This window comes from Mesocricetus auratus, unplaced genomic scaffold (genome assembly GCF_017639785.1).
Source record: "Mesocricetus auratus isolate SY011 unplaced genomic scaffold, BCM_Maur_2.0 Super-Scaffold_100054, whole genome shotgun sequence".
Classification (NCBI taxonomy): Eukaryota; Metazoa; Chordata; class Mammalia; order Rodentia; family Cricetidae; genus Mesocricetus; species Mesocricetus auratus.
Genome location: NW_024429231.1, coordinates 3,882,675 through 3,899,752, shown reverse-complemented (window position 1 = coordinate 3,899,752; position 17,078 = coordinate 3,882,675). Strand labels below are relative to the sequence as shown.

The following is a 17,078-nucleotide window of genomic DNA, read 5'->3' as shown; positions in this document are numbered from 1 at the left end:
GTGGGTGCAGCAAGAGCCCCTTACTGGTCTGGTGGTTAGGGAACCAGAGTTCCCTTTTGGTGGGTACTAGCAAGTCCAATAATTTGGTGGTTCTTCTACTCCTCGTTCTCATTCTGGTCCCGTGGGTGGAGAAGAAGACCAGGAATCTGGGGTGCTTAGCCTCCCACCTGTTTCCCTGGTACACTTCTTGGATCTGCTGGTATCATGGTCTTGATGGTGGAGGCAAAGACCTGGAATTTGGGGTGCTTTGCTCCCACCAGGATTGGAAGCATGGTGCAGTTCCGAGGCAATCCCCAGGCAATGGAACCAAAAACCACTTTCTTAAGAAAAGCAATGTTGTATTAGGTATCTGGAGACTTATGGCAGAACAGGTTTAACTATGTTTTCTTCTCTCTCATCACTCTTAACAATATCACAGAGTTAAGCTCATATTAAGTAAGTTGTCTGAGTCCTCAGAGGTGCTGGAAAATGTCTTAGTTGATCCTAGGAGACACATGTTTATCCTGGAGGGATTTGACTACCTGAAATTTGACTTGGAACTCCAGACAAACTCATGCAGTGATTGGAGGAAGAGGATGCTGCCACAAATTTTCTTGAGCAGTTTGCTTCAGAAAATAATGTTCCCAGAATTCTCTCTGCTCCTTGAATTAGGTCATCCAAGTAAACCAAAAATCTATCTATTGCTACAGTATCCAAGGAACATAATTGTTAGAGGATTCACTAACCTGATTATAAAGTCATATTGTGCATTTTTGTTTTGTATATGTGTTATTCTTATGCAATATTGAGAATGGCTTAGATGTCTTTAATTATTTACAAACCAGTAAACCAGTGTTCTCTGTAGGCAGCAATCCTTATATATGCTGGTAGCCTGTAGTACTTTAAAGTGGCAGTGTAACAGGAGAGAGGAAATAAACTTAATTTGTGACCCAGATTCAGCTTTGTACACAAGCTTTACAATGACCTCATTCAGATGAGAGTATGCCAACTGTCCATCTAAAGAAAACAGAGCCCAATTTAAGATGCTGTGTACCTTGGCTGTTGAAGAAATCTGGAAATGGGTATTTGTGTTTAACTCTGAGGATGTCATGAGGAATGGGGTATATGCACCTGATCAGACAGTATGGCTGGAAATGAATTTTCTCAATATGCAAGTGACTGCTTTATGTTTTACAGTCCTACACCTATTTTGTTGCTCTGTTCTATTTCCTCAGACAAGACAAAGATAAGCATCACCCCATCCTTGTAAGCCTACGTCAACTTCTTTTCCCCCCTCAATATATGATTTTATTTAAATTAGAAACATGAAAGCTTCACATGTCAATCGCGGCTCCCTCTCCCACCCCTCCCTCCTTGTCCCCCAGCCAGCCCTCTCAGCCCCCCACCCCAGCCCCATATCATTCCCAGGGAATGTAATTTCATCCAGGGAAGGAACTAGGCCCTTACACATGTGTCCAGGCTGAGAGAGCATCCCTCTATTTGGAATGGGCTCCCAAAGATCATTCATAAGCTATGGTAAACACTGATCCACAACCCAAGGCCCCAGTGATTTCTGTGGCCTCCTCACTAACACTACATTCAGGGAGTCTGGATTAGTCCCCTGTTGGCATCTCTGCCATCAGTCGGGGATTCAAGAGCTCCCCCTTATCCAGTCAGATGTCTTTGTGGATTTCACCATCATGATCTTCACCTCTTTGCTCATTACACCTCCATCTGTATCACTAGGTTCCAGTTCAGTTCAGTGTTTAGCTGTGTGTATCTGTCTCTGCTTCCACCAGTCACTAGATGAAGGTTCTAGGATGGAATATAGCTGCCTACCCCAACTTCTAAGACAAATTTATGCAGGTGGTGACACCCAATGGTTCATGACTGGGATATTTGTGTTTGGAATTGCCACTGAAAAAGTAGCTGCCACACTGAAACCACATTTTGGTTTTATACCATCAAAGGAGAAGAGACATGAAGTCCTCAAATGCTTTAAAAGTTTGAGTCAAGGAGAGTGCATGGGGAAACTGATGAGTCCCCAGAGGTTTTTGATGGCCTCTTGATAACCAGGAAGAATGACTTGAAACACAAGTACTGGATCTATTTGAAGAAATGACTGTTGATATTAGTAGTGCTGATGAATTGTCAGTGGCTACAATCTATCTGCTGAAATCTCAAAAATAGCTGGGCGGTGGTGGTACACGCCTTTGATCCCAGCACTCGGGAGGCAGAGGCAGGCAGATCTCTGTGAGATCGAGGCCAGGCTGAACCAACAGCCTCCAAAACAATACAAAAAAACCCTGTCTCGTAAAAACCAAAAAAAAGAGAAAGAAATCTCAAAAATAAAGAAATTTCATCTACATATACAACACAGCCTTTTTTCAGAAATTTACAACCCAGAAGACGTTGACTTGGAAGACTTTAAACAAGAGAAAATGTGAGTACATCTCTGAACCTCATCTTCAGTTCTTTCGGTTCTGACTTAGTGTCTAGTCACTAATTTATTTTTTTTATTTTTTATTTTCAGTTTAAATTTAGATTAGAAACAAGGTTGCTTCACAAGTCAGTTCCAGGTCCCTCTCCCTTTCCCTCCCCTCCTCCTGTGCCCTGCCCCCAACCCCGCCCATTATCCCCTCATTTTCCCAGGGAGGGTGAGGCCCTCCATGGGGGTGTCCATAGTCTGTCCTTTCATCCAGGGCAGGGCCTAGACCCTCCCTGAAGAGTTCAGGGTGAGAGTGCAACTCACATTATTGGGTGGGAGTCCAAAGTCCATGTGTATACTCCTGATGAGTACTGATCTACTGCCCAAGGCTCAATAGGTTACCTAGGCCTCCTCACTGACACCTACATTCAGTGAGTCTTGATCAGTCCCATGCTGGATTCCCAGGCTTATGCCTCGGATTCAAGAGTAAACCTTTGTCAAGTCAGCTGTTTCTGCGGGTTAAACCACCCCAGTCTTAATACCTTTGGTCATCAGTCCTCCCTCTCTGTTACTGGCTTTCTTGAGTTCAGCTCAGTTATTAGCCATCAGAAGAAAGGCAGGAAATAGAAAAGCTGGGCAAATGGTCAGGTACTACTGATACAAGCATTATCAGCAGAATAGAAGAGATGGAAGAGAGAATTACAAGTGTTGAAGATACACTAGGAGAAATGGATTCATCAACCAAAGAAAACCTAAAGTCCAACAAATCCTTAACACAAAACATCCAGGAAATATGGGACACCATAAAAAGACCAAACGTAAGAATAATAGGTATAGAAGAAGGAGAAGAAAACCACCTCAAAGGGGCAGAAAACATATTCAACGAAATCATAGATCTTGCCTTTTTAGGAATGTCTTCAATCGCACTGAGCTACCAGAGAAAAATGTGTTATTGCATCAAATAAACAATGAATGAGACAGTTATGCAGAATTTTGCAGAACTTGCAGGTGTTGCATTTGTACAGCTGTAATTTCAATGAAACCACTTTTAAGTTTCATTGTTTTTTTTTCTTTTCTTTTTCATTTTATTAATTTTTTTCCATTTTAAATTTAGATAAGAAACAAGGTTGCTTCACAAGTCAGTACGAGGTCCCTCTCCCTTTCCCTCCCCTCCTCCCGGGCCCTCCCCCCCATCCCCCCCGTTATCCCCTCATTCCCCCAGGGAGGGTGAGGCCCTCCATGGGGGTGTCCATAGTCTGTCATTTCATATAGGGCAGGGCCTAGACCCTTCCCCAAGAGTTCAGGGTGAGAGTGCACCTCACATTGTTCTATGGGAGTCCAGAGACCGTGTGTATACTTGGGATGGGTACTGATCTGCTGTCCAAGGCTCAATAGATTACCTAGGCCTCCTCACTGACACCCAGATTCGGGGGGGTCTTGATCAGTCCCATGCTGGATTCCCAGGCTGATGCCTGGGATTCAAGAGTTAACCTTTGTCTGGTCAGCTGTTTCTGGGGGTTCAACCAGCCCAGTCTTAATCCCTTTGATCATCAGTCCTCCCTCTCTGATACTGGCTTTCTTGAGTTCAGCTCAGTACTTAACCAGCCAGTAAATGAAGTTACTGTTTCCCAGACTCTCTGGCCATAGGATTGTAGGCTGGCACTCCCCAGATCTATGACTAAAATCCATATATGAGAGAGTACATGCCATGTTTCTCTTTTTGTGACTGGGTTACCTCACTCAGGATGGTTTCTTCTAGTGTCATCCATTTGCCTGCGAATCTCATGATTCCATTATTTTTTTCTGCTGAATAGTACTCCATTGTGTAGATGTACCACATTTTCTCTATCCACTCTTCGGGTGAGGGACATCTAGGTTGCTTCCAAGTTCTGTCTATTACAAATAAAGCTGCTATGAACACAGGTGAACAGACATCTTTGTTATATGAATGGGCATCTTTTGGATATATGCCTAAGAGTGCAGTTGCTGGGTCTTGTGGTAGGTTTATTCCCATTTTTCTGAGGAATCTCCATACTGCTTTCCAAAGTGGCTGAACCAGTTGGCACTCCCACCAGCAATGGAGGAGTGTCCCCTTTCACCACATCCTCTCCAGCATAAATTGTCATTGGTGTTTTTGATTTTAGCCATTCTGACAGGAGTGAGATGGTATCTCAGAGTTGCTTTGATTTGCATTTCCCGGATGGCTAAGGATGTTGAGCACTTTCTCAAGTGCCTCTCAGCCATTTTAGACTCCTCTATTGAAAACTCTCTATTTAGTTCTGCAGCCCACTTCTTAATTGGGTCCTTTGCTGTTTTGGAGACTTGCTTCTTGAGTTCTTTGTAAATTTTGGAGATCAACCCTCTGTCAGATGTGGGATTAGTGAATATTTTTTCCCATTCTGTGGGCTGCCTTTTTGTCTTGCTGACTGTGTCCTTTGCCTTACAGAAGCTTCTCAGTTTCAGTAGGTCCCATTTATTAATTGTTGATCTCACTGTCTGTGCTACTGGTGTTATGTTCAGGAAGCTGTCTCCTGTACCAATTCATTCAAGGGTACCACCCACTTTCTCTTCTAAGAGGTTCAGTGTGGCTGGATTTATGTTGAGGTCTTTGATCCATTTGGACTTAAGTTTTGTGCATGGCGATAAACATGGATCGATCCGCATTCTTCTACATGCCAGTCTCCAATTATGCCAGCACCATTTGTTGAAGATGCTTTCTTTATTCCATTGTATATTTTTAGCTTCTTTGTCAAAGATCAGATGTTCGTACGTGTGTGGGTTAATACCCGGATTTTCAATTCGATTCCATTGGTCTGCCTGTCTATTTTTGTGCCAATACCAAGCTGTTTTCAGGACTATATCTCTATAATAGAGCTTGAGGTCAGGGATAGTGATGCCTCCGGACGTTGCCTTGTTGAACAGGGTTGTTTTGGCTATCCTGGGTCTTTTGTTTTTCCATACAAAATTGATTATTGTTCTTTCAAGGTCTGTGAAGAATTGTGCTGGGATTTTAATGGGGATAGCATTGAATCTGTAGATTGCTTTTGGCAGGATTGCCATTTTTACTACATTGATCCTGCCTATCCAAGAGCATGGGAGATCTTTCCATTTTCTGAGGGCTTCTTTAATTTCTTTCTTTAAAGATTCAAAGTTCTTATGATACAGGTCTTTCACTTGTTTGGTTAGCGTTACCCCAAGGTATTTTATGTTGTTTGTGGCAATTGTAAAGGGTGATGTTTCTCTGATTTCTCTTTCAGCCCTTTTATCATCTGTATATAGTAGGGCTACTGACTTTCTTGAGTTGATCTTGTAACCTGCCACTTTGCTGAAGGTGTTAATCGGCTGTAAGAGTTCCCTGGTAGAGTTCTTTGGGTCATTGATGGAAACTATCATATCGTCTGCAAACAGTGAAAGTTTGACTTCTTCCTTCCCAATTTGTATCCCCTTGATCCCCCGTTGTTGTCGTATGGCAATAGCTAGAACTTCAAGTACCATGTTGAAAAGGTATGGAGAGAGTGGACAGCCTTGTTTTGTTCCTGATTTTCAAGGAATTGCATTGAGTTTCTGTCCATTTAGTTTGATGTTGGCTGTTGGTTTACTGTATATGGCTTTTATTATGTTTAAGTATGTCCCTGTTATCCCAGATCTCTCCAAGACCTTTATCATGAAGGGGTGTTGGATTTTGTCAAAGGCTTTTTCAGCATCTAGTGAGATGATCATGTGATTTTTGTTTTTCAGCTTGTTTATATGGTGGATTACGTTGATGGATTTTCGTATGTTGAACCATCCCTGCATCCCTGGGATGAAACCTACTTGATCGTGGTGAATGATTGTTTTGATGTGTTCTTGGATCCGATTTGCCAGTATTTTATTGAGTATATTTGCATCAATGTTCATGAGGGATATTGGTCTGAAGTTCTCTTTCTTGGTTGTATCTTTGTGTGGCTTGGGGATCAAGGTTATTGAAGCCTCATAGAAAGAGTTTGGCAAAGACCCTTCTGCTTCTATTGTGTGGAACACTTTGAGAAGAATTGGTATAAGCTGTTCTTTGAATTTGTGGTAGAATTCTGCACTGAGGCCATCTGGACCTGGACTTTTTTTGGTTGGGAGACTTTTGATGACAGCTTCTATTTCCATAGGGGTTATAGGTCTATTTAAATTGCTTATCTGTTCTTGATTTAGTTTTGGCAAATGATAGCTGTCCAGGAAGTCATCCATTTCCTTTAAATTTTTGAATTTTGTGGAGTACAGGTTTTCAAAGTATGACCTAATGATTCTCTGGATTTCCTCAGAGTCTGTTGTTATGTCCTCCTTTTCATTTCTGATTTTGTTAATTTGCGTGTTCACTCTCTGCTGTTTGGTAAGTTTGGACAAAGGTTTGTCTATCTTGTTGATTTTCTCAAAGAACCAACTCTTCGTTGCATTGATTCTTTGTATTGTTTTCCTGGTTTCTACTTTGTTGATTTCAGCCCTCAATTTGATTATTTCCTGGCGTCTACTCCTCCTGGGGGAGTTTGCTTCTTTGTGTTCTAGAGTTTTAGCTGTGATGTTAATTCTCTGGTATAACTGTTCTCCTGTTTCTTCATGTGAGCACTTAGCGCTATGAACTTCCCCGTAGCACTGCTTTCAAAGTGTCCCATAGGTTTGGGTATGTTGTGTCTTCATTCTCATTGAATTCGAGGAAGTCTTTAATTTCTTTTTTTATTTCCTCTTTGACCCAGGGATGGTGCAGTTGAGCATTATTCAATTTCCATGAGTTTGTAGGCTTTCTGCAATTTGTGTTGTTGTTGAATTCTAATTTTAAGGCATGGTGGTCTGATAAGATGCATGGAGTTATTCCAATTTTTTTGTAGCTGCTGAGGTTTGATATGTTGCCAAGTATGTGGTCGATTTTTGAGAAGGTTCCATGTGGTGGTGAGAAGAAGGTATATTCTTTTTTATGTGGATGAAATGTTCTATAGATATCTGTTAATCCCAGTTGGGTCATTACTTCTATTAGACCCTTTGCTTCTTTGTCGAGTTTCTGTCTGGTATTCTTGTCTAGTGGTGAGAGTGGTGTGTTGAAATCTCCCACTATAACTGTGTGGGGCTTTAGATGAGATTTAAGTTCTAATAATGTTTCTTTAACGAATGTGGATGCCTTTGTATTGGGGGCATAGATGTTCAGGATAGACACTTCATCTTGGTGGGTTTCACCTGTGATGAGTATGTAATGACCTCCTTCATCTCTTTTGATTGATTTTATTTTAAAGTCTAGTTTGTTAGATATTAGGATTGCTACCCCTGCTTGTTTCTTGGGTCCATTTGATTGAAAATTTTTTCCCAACCTTTAACTCTCAAGTAATGTCTGTCTTTGAGGGTGAGGTGTGTTTCTTGTATGCAGCAGAAGGAAGGGTTCTGTCTTCGAATCCATTCTGCTAGTCTGTGTCTTTTTATGGGTGAGTTAAGGCCGTTAATATTGAGGGATATTAATGACCATTGATTGCTCATCCTTCTTCGATTTGCGATGGTTGTTGTTGGTGGAATTATGGGTGGAATTTCACCCCTTTGTTCTTTTGTCTGTTGGTAGAGAGGGATTCTCTAATGCTTATGTTTTTCTGGTTGTAGTTAGCTTCCTTGGGTTGGAGTTTTCCTTCCAAAATTTTCTGTAGGGCTGGGTTAGTGGACACATATTGGTTGAATCTAGTTTTGTCATGGAATATCTTGTTTTCTCCATCTATAGTGATTGAGAGCTTTGCTGGGTATAGTAGTCTGGGCTGGCATCCATGGTCTCTTAGTGTAGGAAGAATATCTATCCAGGACCTTCTGGCTTTCAGAGTTTCCATGGAGAAATCAGGTGTAATTCTGATAGGTCTGCCTTTATATGTTACTTGACCTTTTTCCTTAGCTGCTCTTAATATTCTTTCTTTATTCTGTATATTTGGGGTCTTGATTATTATGTGGCGAGGGGATTTTTTTTGTGGTCCACTCTATTTGGTGTTCTGTAGGCTTCTTGTACCTTCATTGGCATGTCTTTCTTAAGGTTGGGGAAGTTTTCTTCTATGATTTTGTTGAATATGCCTTCTGCCCCTTTGAAGTGGATTTCTTCTCCTTCTTCTATACCTATTATTCTTAGGTTTGGTCTTTTCATGGTGTCCCATAATTCCTGGATGTTTTGTGTTAAGGATTTGTTGGATTTAAAGTTTTCTTTGGTTGATAAATCCATTTCTCCTAATGTATCTTCAACACTTGAGATTCTCTCTTCCATCTCTTCTATTCTGTTGGTAATGCTTGTATTGGTAGTGCCTGACTGTTTGTCCAGCTTTTCTATTTTCTGCCTTTCTTCAGATTGTGTTTTTTTTAGTGTCTCTATTTCAGTTTTCAACCCTTGCAGCATTTGCATTGCTTCTTACAATTTTCTGTTTATCTGTTCGTCCGTTTGTTGCCTTTTATGAATTTTTTGGTTTGTTCTTTCTTCCATTTCTTGCATTTTTTGGTTTGCTTTTTGTTCCGTTTCTTGGATTTTGTGCTTTGTTTCTTCTTCCATTTCCTGCCTTTTTTGGTTTGTTTCTTCCTCCATTTTTTTCATTTTTTGCTTTGTTTTTTCTACCATTTCTTGCATTTTTTGCTTTGTTTCTTCTTCCATTTCCTGCCTTTTTTGGTATGTTTCTTCTTCTAATTCTTGCATTTTTTGCTTTGCTTTTTCTTCCATTTCTTGCATTTTTTGCTTCATTTCTTCTTCCATTTCGTGCCTTTTTTGGTTTGTTTTTTCTTCCAATTCTTGCATTTTTTGGTTTGTTTTTTCTTCCATTTCTTGCATTTTTTGGTTTGTTTTTTCTTCCATTTCTTTGAGGGATTTTCCAATATCCTCTTTTAGGGCCTCTATCATTTTCATGAAAGTGCTTTTAAGGTCGTTCTCTTCTGCTTCCTTCGCATTGGAATATTGGGGTCATGCTGGTGTGAAGTCTCTAGAATCTGGCGGTGTCATATTTGTTTTTATGTTGCTGACTGTGTTTTTGTATTGTCTCTTTCCCATCTCTTCTTCTAGTGGGTGCAGAAAGAGCCCCTTACTGGTCTGGGGACCAGAATTCCCTTTTAGTGGGTGCTAGTAAGTCCAGTAATCTGGTGGTTCTTCTATACCTTGTCCAAATGCTGGTCCGTGGGTAGAGAAGAAGAACAGGAATCTGGGGCGCTTATCCTCCTACCTGGTCCCCTGGACCCTATGCTGGGTCCTGTTGTACCTGATCCGGAACAGCTACTCCCCTGGTCTCCCTGGCTCCTGTAGTTTCCTGGTCTCTTTGGTGGGAGAGAAGATCTGGAGTCTGGGGTGCTTGGCTCCCGCCGGGACTGGGAGCTCTGTGCAGTTCCCAGGCGATCTGCAGGCTCTGGAACACAGGCCGGGAAGCTGGCCTGTTTACCTGATGCTGCCAGAGGGACAGCTACTTCCCTGTACTCCCAGCCTCCTCTCGTTTCCTAGTCTCGTTGGTGGGAGAGAAGATCTGGAGTCTGGGGTGCTTGGCTCCTGCCAGGATTGGGAGCTCTATTTAGTTCCCAGGTGATCTGCAGGCTCTGGAACACAGGCCGGGAAGCTGGCCTGTTTCCCTGATGCTCCCGCCGGGATTGGGAGCTCTGTGAAGTTCCCAGGCGATCTGCAGGCTCTGGAACACAGGCCGGGAAGCTGGCCTGTTTACCTGATGCTGCCAGAGGGACAGCTACTTCCCTGTGCTCCCAGCCTTCTCTAGTTTCCTGGACTCGTTGGTGGGAGAGAAGATCTGGAGTCTGGGGTGCTTGGCTCCCGCCGGGATTGGGAGCTCTGTGCAGTTCCCAGGCGATCTGCAGGCTCTGGAACACAGGCCGGGAAGCTGGCCTGTTTCCCTGATGCTCCTGCCGGGATTGGGAGCTCTGTGCAGTTCCCAGGCGATCTGCAGGCTCTGGAACACAGGCCGGGAAGCTGGCCTGTTTACCTGATGCTCCTGCCGGGATTGGGAGCTCTGTGCAGTTCCCAGGTGATCTGCAGGCTCTGGAACACAGGCCGGAAAGCCGGCCTGTTTACCTGATGATGCCAGAGGGACAGCTACTTCCAGTTTCATTGTTTATCAATGTCTCCATCTCCTAAGAGGCCTCTGAATGCATTTAAGCTCCATAGTTTGTCATAGATTTGATAGTCACCATACTTTAAATATATAGATGAAATACCTTCTCTGCTAAAAGAGGACTAATGCTTAGCAGTGAAAAACTGAATGCAACTTAACAAATACAGTATTAGCAGAACTCACACATTTGAAGTTTTCTATGTCACACACATACGTAAGATTTATAAGTGGCTTGCTGATATATGGATTTTTGAGAGAGCAGGGGATTGCCAGCCTACAATCCTACCACAAGGATTTATGCAAAATAGAGAGGACACTGAGAGAGATATGCATGGTACCCGGCAGGAGGGGAAAGAGACAGGATCTCCTGAAAGGGTTGGGAGCATGAAGGGAGGAGAGAGGGAACAGGGAGAGATAGGGAAGAAGAGGAGGGGAGAGGAGTACATGGGGGAGCAGGAAGTTTGAGTCGGGGAAGAATTGAGGAGAGCAGGATGAGAGATACCGTAATAAAAGGAGACATTATATGTTTGAGGAGAAATCTGGCACTGGTGAGATTTCCAGAGATCAACAAGGAAGACATCAACTGGCAATCTAAGCAAAAGTGGAGAGGCTACCTTAAATTCCCTTCCCCAATAATGAGATTGATGACTAACTTATATGCCATCCTAGAGCCTTCATCCAGTGGCTGATGGAAGTAGAGGCAGATACCCACCGTTAAACACTGGAATGAATTCCTGGAACCCAGTTGCAGAGAGGGAGGAGTTTTGAGGAAAGGGGTCAAGATCAGGCTGGTGATACCCACAGAGACAGCTGACCTGAACAAGGGGAAGATCATGGACACCAATCTGATGGCTGAGAGGCCAGCATGGAACTGATTCAGACCCTGTAAGCCTGGCAATCTGTGGGACCTGGGGTGGAAGATCAGTATTTATCCCTGGCATACAAATGGACTTGGGGAGCCCATTCCACATGGAGTGATTCTCTCTCAGTCTGGATGCATGTAAGAGGGCCTAGACCCAGCCCGGGATGATATGACAGACTTTTGATATCCCCCATGAAGGGCCTCACACTCCCTGGGGAGGGGAGGTAGCATGGGGGGATAAAGCTACTAGGGAGAGGGGAGGAGGATAGGGAAATGGAACTGGGGTTGACATGTGAAGCAAGCTGGTATCTAATTTAAATGAAAATAAAAGAAAAATGATTTATAGGTGGTTTGGAAATATCTATACATCTAGTGTGTTTGTGTGTGTCTCTGTGTGTGTGTGTGTGTGTGTGTGTGTGTGTGTGTGTGTGTGTGTGTGTGTGTGATGTACACAGCCAGCGGGAACTGACTAATTTCTAGAGACTACAATGAATGTTAATGAAAAGTTCAATTTTAAAGGTTCATTTGATTGCATATATGTATGTTTGCATCTGAATTGGTTCTTGTGGTGTCAGAGACAGAATAAATAGAGAGCTGCCCAACATGGGTGCCAGGAATAGAACGCCAATGCTCTGCAAGTGCAGTCAGTATGTGCTCTTAACCACTGAGTCATATGTCCAGCCCAATGATGACTTCTTAGTCATCATGCTGACATCTGTTTCTCATCATGAGAAAACATGACAGGCCCTAAGTTTGGTTACATTAACCCAACCTTGAAAATGAATAAATGCAAAAAGCATAAAGAAGTCACACCTACTTTTCTTGAACTTTAAGATCATTATAAATAGTGATGCCTTAAAAGGCATTAGTATTTACTAAGTTGGAACGTGGTGGCACATGACTTTAATCCCAACACTTTGGAGGCAGAGGCAGACAGATGTCTCAGTCAGAGTCCAGCTTGGCCTAACGAATGAGTTTCAGAACACCCAGGGTTACCCAGGAAACCCTGTCTCAAACAACAACAAAACATTAGTCCTTAAGGAGATATGGGCCTTTCCCCTGGGATACATAGTGGAGAACATTAATACAAATATAAGAATCTGTATTACACATGGGGTGTTACTCTGGTTTGGTTTCTCATTCTGTGATAGACATCATGGGAAAGCTGCTCCCTGGCTTGTCTCCCCCTGGCCTGTGACAATCTTCCTTGTTCAAATCAGACCTACCTGCCCCAAAATAATTCTACTCACACTGGCTTTTCTATGCCAATTACCTATCAAGAAAATGCCCCACAGAAATAACACTCTGAAGGATGCAACTCATCGATTCAGGGTCCCTACCTAGATAATGTTGAGTTGGAAACCTCGCTAGCCATGACATGCAATGTTTAATGTAACAGTACATGGCAGTCTTCTTAGGATATTCTGCATGTTACACAGAGGTGAGGGAAATGGAAGAAAGGGGAGATAGTTTAAGCTTGAGCCTGTGTTTGTCTGGCACTTGGAGATAACCAGTCAGAACTTGTGGGGTAAGCAAAATGCCTAAACAACCACATTGTGTGAGGCAAAGTGTGGAAGAGCATTACACAAGTTGCTCTGCCATGGACCCACACGGCCTGGTATAATATTCCATTTGGCCTTGTTCCACAGTTCTTACTTCATGACGAACTTTGGAGAGGGTGCCTTATTTCCCACACTTCTTCATCTACCTCACCTGAAATCCCTGAACCTCTCTGCCCAACATGCAGAGTGGAAGAGCTGATGTCAGTCAGGGCATCGTTTACAATCAGTGTCTTCTCTAAAATTATTTTTAAAATCTCTTTTTAGGATTAATTTTGAATGTTTCCTTTTACATGGTACATGCTGTAGAAAGTGAGTTTTATTACGATAGTTATTTTTCTCTTTGTAAAAATGCCTGTTTGTGTTTATGGTATGTGTGTGATATTGTTAATCAGAAATACAGGATTACAGACCAGATTTTAGTGATGGGGTCTATCGGAGCATTAAAGGCCGTGGCTTCTACCTACTACATTTCCTCAACACCTTAACCCTCTGTTGGTTTTTATGACCAACAATAACATCTCCAAACAATTCTAAATGGATCATTGAGGGTAAAGTCATCCATATCTGAAAACCAGTGGCTTGGACTTTTTCCCAATCTGGAAAACTCTGGCATTCACTGTGATAGTCATAAAATATGCTTATAATTTAAATAAGGCTATGATGTAGATGTGGACTGGTATGTGCAGTATTAGAATCTGGGGCATTTGTTTGAAAACTAGGTAGTCTTACATAGATAACCTAAAGATGTTATTGTTAACCTGTAACATGTATCTTGCATGTAGCTTGAGTAAGTGTGACATCTCCAGTGAGGCTTGTGGTGTAATTGATACTTGGCTGAACAAATGCAAGGTGAAACGTCTATCCTTGGTTGAAATTCCCTTGAAGAACAAAGGAGTGACGCTTCTGTTCCAAATCCTGAAGCATCTGGGCTGTGTCCTGGGAACACTCAAGTGAGCTGGTCTTAGGGAGCACGCCCTGGAGACATTGCAGAACCCTGCTTATGGGTGCAACTGTCATAAAGCTGGTCAAATGCCACTGAGGATTGGAGACCATAAGATGTGCCACTAGTCCATGCCTCACTACAGTAAGTGGAGCAAATGCAAACAGAAATACCGTGATATCAGCTTCAAAAAATAAAAGGGTAGCTCTTAAATTCCTTATATAATTTTATCTTAATGGATATGTTTATTATGGGTAAAGATGATGCCCTTGAAAAGACACTGGATACTAGGCCAAAGGAGAATATAAATAAGAAAAAAACTATTCTTTCTCAGACAGGCCTTCCTACATCTAACCTAAGTCTCCTGCCCTAACGATGAGGTTGATTCCTCATGATAGCATTCTGCCAGACAATTGTCTTACAGAAGCCATAGCAGATAACCTGGGGAATGTGCTCAAAGATACCTGGGTTCATGGAAGAGAAAGAGTATACAGACACAAAATTAGTTGTGTCGTCTGTCATATGTATTCATGGAGTAGTATGGACAAGTGCAGCTTACAGACATGAACATGCATATAAAATGTAAGATCTTTGAACACTGACCATCATGGAGACATCTGTTTGCTACCGATACAGTACATGCTTCCCTTCCTGGCTCATCTCTTTTCTGCTCAAATATCAATGTCTTAGGATTGTGATACTGTGCCTAGGAAGCTTTTTATAAGAGGAGGAGTGAAAAGCCAAGAATATGGAGGGGAGCAATAGTTATCCAGGAAGGCAGTGGCCAGGACACACTAACGGCCTTGGATGCAACTCTTCTCATTCTCCTGAGTGGCACTAGTTCCCCTGGGATATCACACATTCATCCTGAAATCTATTCTAGTTTAAAGACTGAGTTGGCTGATTCACACTCGGGGCCTCGATTGCTGTTGTGTACTCTGAGTCAACTCCCTGGAAGTTGTCTTGGGACTCTGTTGTGACAGGTATCCCCGATTCAGCTTCCAGTTCCCGACCCTCTACACTGTCACCCATCCCAATTCGTGTCTCCTGTCCCACTTACCCTTCATTGTCGGCCTCTTCCCGTGCACTCCCATGAAGTCTACTTCAGGCCTCACTTGCTCCTTCCCTTTCTTTGTTCTATTCAGCAGCTTTCAACCCCCAGGACATTTTCTTGTTGAAATTCCCCTGGAAAAATATGCTGTACCCAAGAAACAAGATAGGCACAGTGCACACAGAGACCTGCTGCAGGGACATCACTGGACCTTGACAACACATGAGCTTTGGCGCTTTGAGTGACGTCATCGATTGGCGTCAGCCCCTGGCAGTAAAAGAGCCTTGGGTTCAACTCTGCTGCCCAGGGAAGGGCGAGTAAAGTGGCCCCTTCTGTGTGGGGTGGAGTCTGTTTATCGCGGTCTCCTCAGTTGGTGTCTCCTCCTGGCTGCTACAGTCTGGTTCCTGGTCAGGATCCATGAATATAGGAGGGAGGATGTCATGGAGAGGACGCCAGGGAGACTGCTGACTAGGGAGTCCGAAATGGGCCTGAAATAGCGGAGTTGATAGCTGCAGTGAGGGTTTAGGACCCTTTTGGAGGTTTTTTTGTTTCCTTTTCTTAAGATTTTTTGTGACAGGGTTTCCACTGTTTAACAGCCCTGCCCGACCTGGAACTCTCTCTGCAGACCTTGTGGTCTTAAACACAGAGATCCACCTCGTGCGTGCTTGGATTGAAGGTATCTGACACACCCTCCATTATTTATTTATTTAAAAAAATTTTAAGCAAAGGACTCATGTGGCCCTGGCTGTCCTAGAATTCATCCACAATATTACTAGTCACATTGTGTAAGGATGATGGAGATTTACTTCTGTTTCAGCTACTAAGTACCTTTCTCATCTCCTTTAAGGGTCTCTTTCCTATGAGTAAAAAAGGGAGAGTAGATTTAGCTGACTTTGGCCTCAGAACACTTACTTTTTAAATGTATTTTTTCTCTCTGAAGACAAAGTCACCCTGAGTAGCCCAGACACTTGCTATGTAGCCTAGGCTGAGGTCAGAAATGTAACATTCCTGTCTCAGCCTCTGGTGCATTAGAGTTTACAGGCCTCTCTTACTGCATCCCAACCAAAAAGCATCCTTGAGACTGGCAGCATTGATTTCTGTCAGTATGGTAAAAGACAAAAAGTGATTCTCATGGCCATAGATCTGGGATCCAAAGGCCCAGTGAAGCCTGCTCAGGTTGTCTTGGTTCTGTCCAGACATAGCATGCACAGTGAGTCCCTGTCTGGAAAAGTAAATTAAAGGCTTCAAAATTTCTGATTCCTATGCATCTCTTAGGACAATTACCTCACAGACAGGTGCCCAGAATCTATGTTTTTAGAAAGTGAGTTTAAAAACTTGTGTGTGTGTGGGTGTGTGTTTGGGTGTGGGTGTGGGTGTTTGTGTGCATGTGTGCCAGTAGCCATAGAGGTCAGAAGAGCATTCCATTGGATCCTGAGTTACATGTATTTTTAAGTCACCCAATGTGAGTGCTCTTATCTGGAAAAGCAGCAAGTGCTATTAACTCCTGAGTCATCTTCCCAGCCCTGAGAATCTGTATTTTTAAAGAATGTTCTCAGGTGAGGTATTCTTACATAACAGATATAGTAGGATCCCCTAACGGGTTAGATAGTCACAATGTTTAGGACAGTTATAGAAAAATGATAAATAACACTAAATATACAAAAAAAGAGTAAACAAGTACATTGAAAAATTTTATAAATGTGTCAGGAAATATTTTACTTACTTATGAAATCCACTTTATGAAAGTGACACCTGAATTTTTTTCCTCTTCATAACAATGAGCAGTAAACTATGCATCATGGATCTGTATACATTTTTCAGTGTATTAATCTGTGAAAATTCTGTGAGAATTTGAGGTTCAGTGTCATTGTAGTGACTCCATTCGTGTCTAGAATCTTACTATGAATAATTTGAAATAGAAACATCTTAAGAGAAGCTGCTACTTCCCAAGGTGGCACTGTGACAAATAGGTTCTGTGTTATGTTACTAGCTTCAGTGTAGTGCAGGACCTGCTTCATATTTGGATGTGAAAACAGTACTTATTGCTCTTGGGTTTTTTGTGTGTGTGTCCAAATAGTCATCCAGAGACTTTCATCTTAACCAAGTTGTTATTCTCTGTTTGTTCCTGGCTTGCAGCTGGAACCAAGGCCAGGAATACTGAAGGATCTGTCTCCATAGACAGGT

The 17,078-nt window shown here is 42.6% G+C and overlaps 1 pseudogene; it reads left to right on the top strand.

The window, feature by feature from the left end:
- The first annotated feature begins 270 nt into the window (after positions 1 to 270).
- On the top strand, positions 271 to 13,857 carry LOC106022695 (annotated as a pseudogene).
- The last annotated feature ends 3,221 nt before the right edge of the window (positions 13,858 to 17,078 follow it).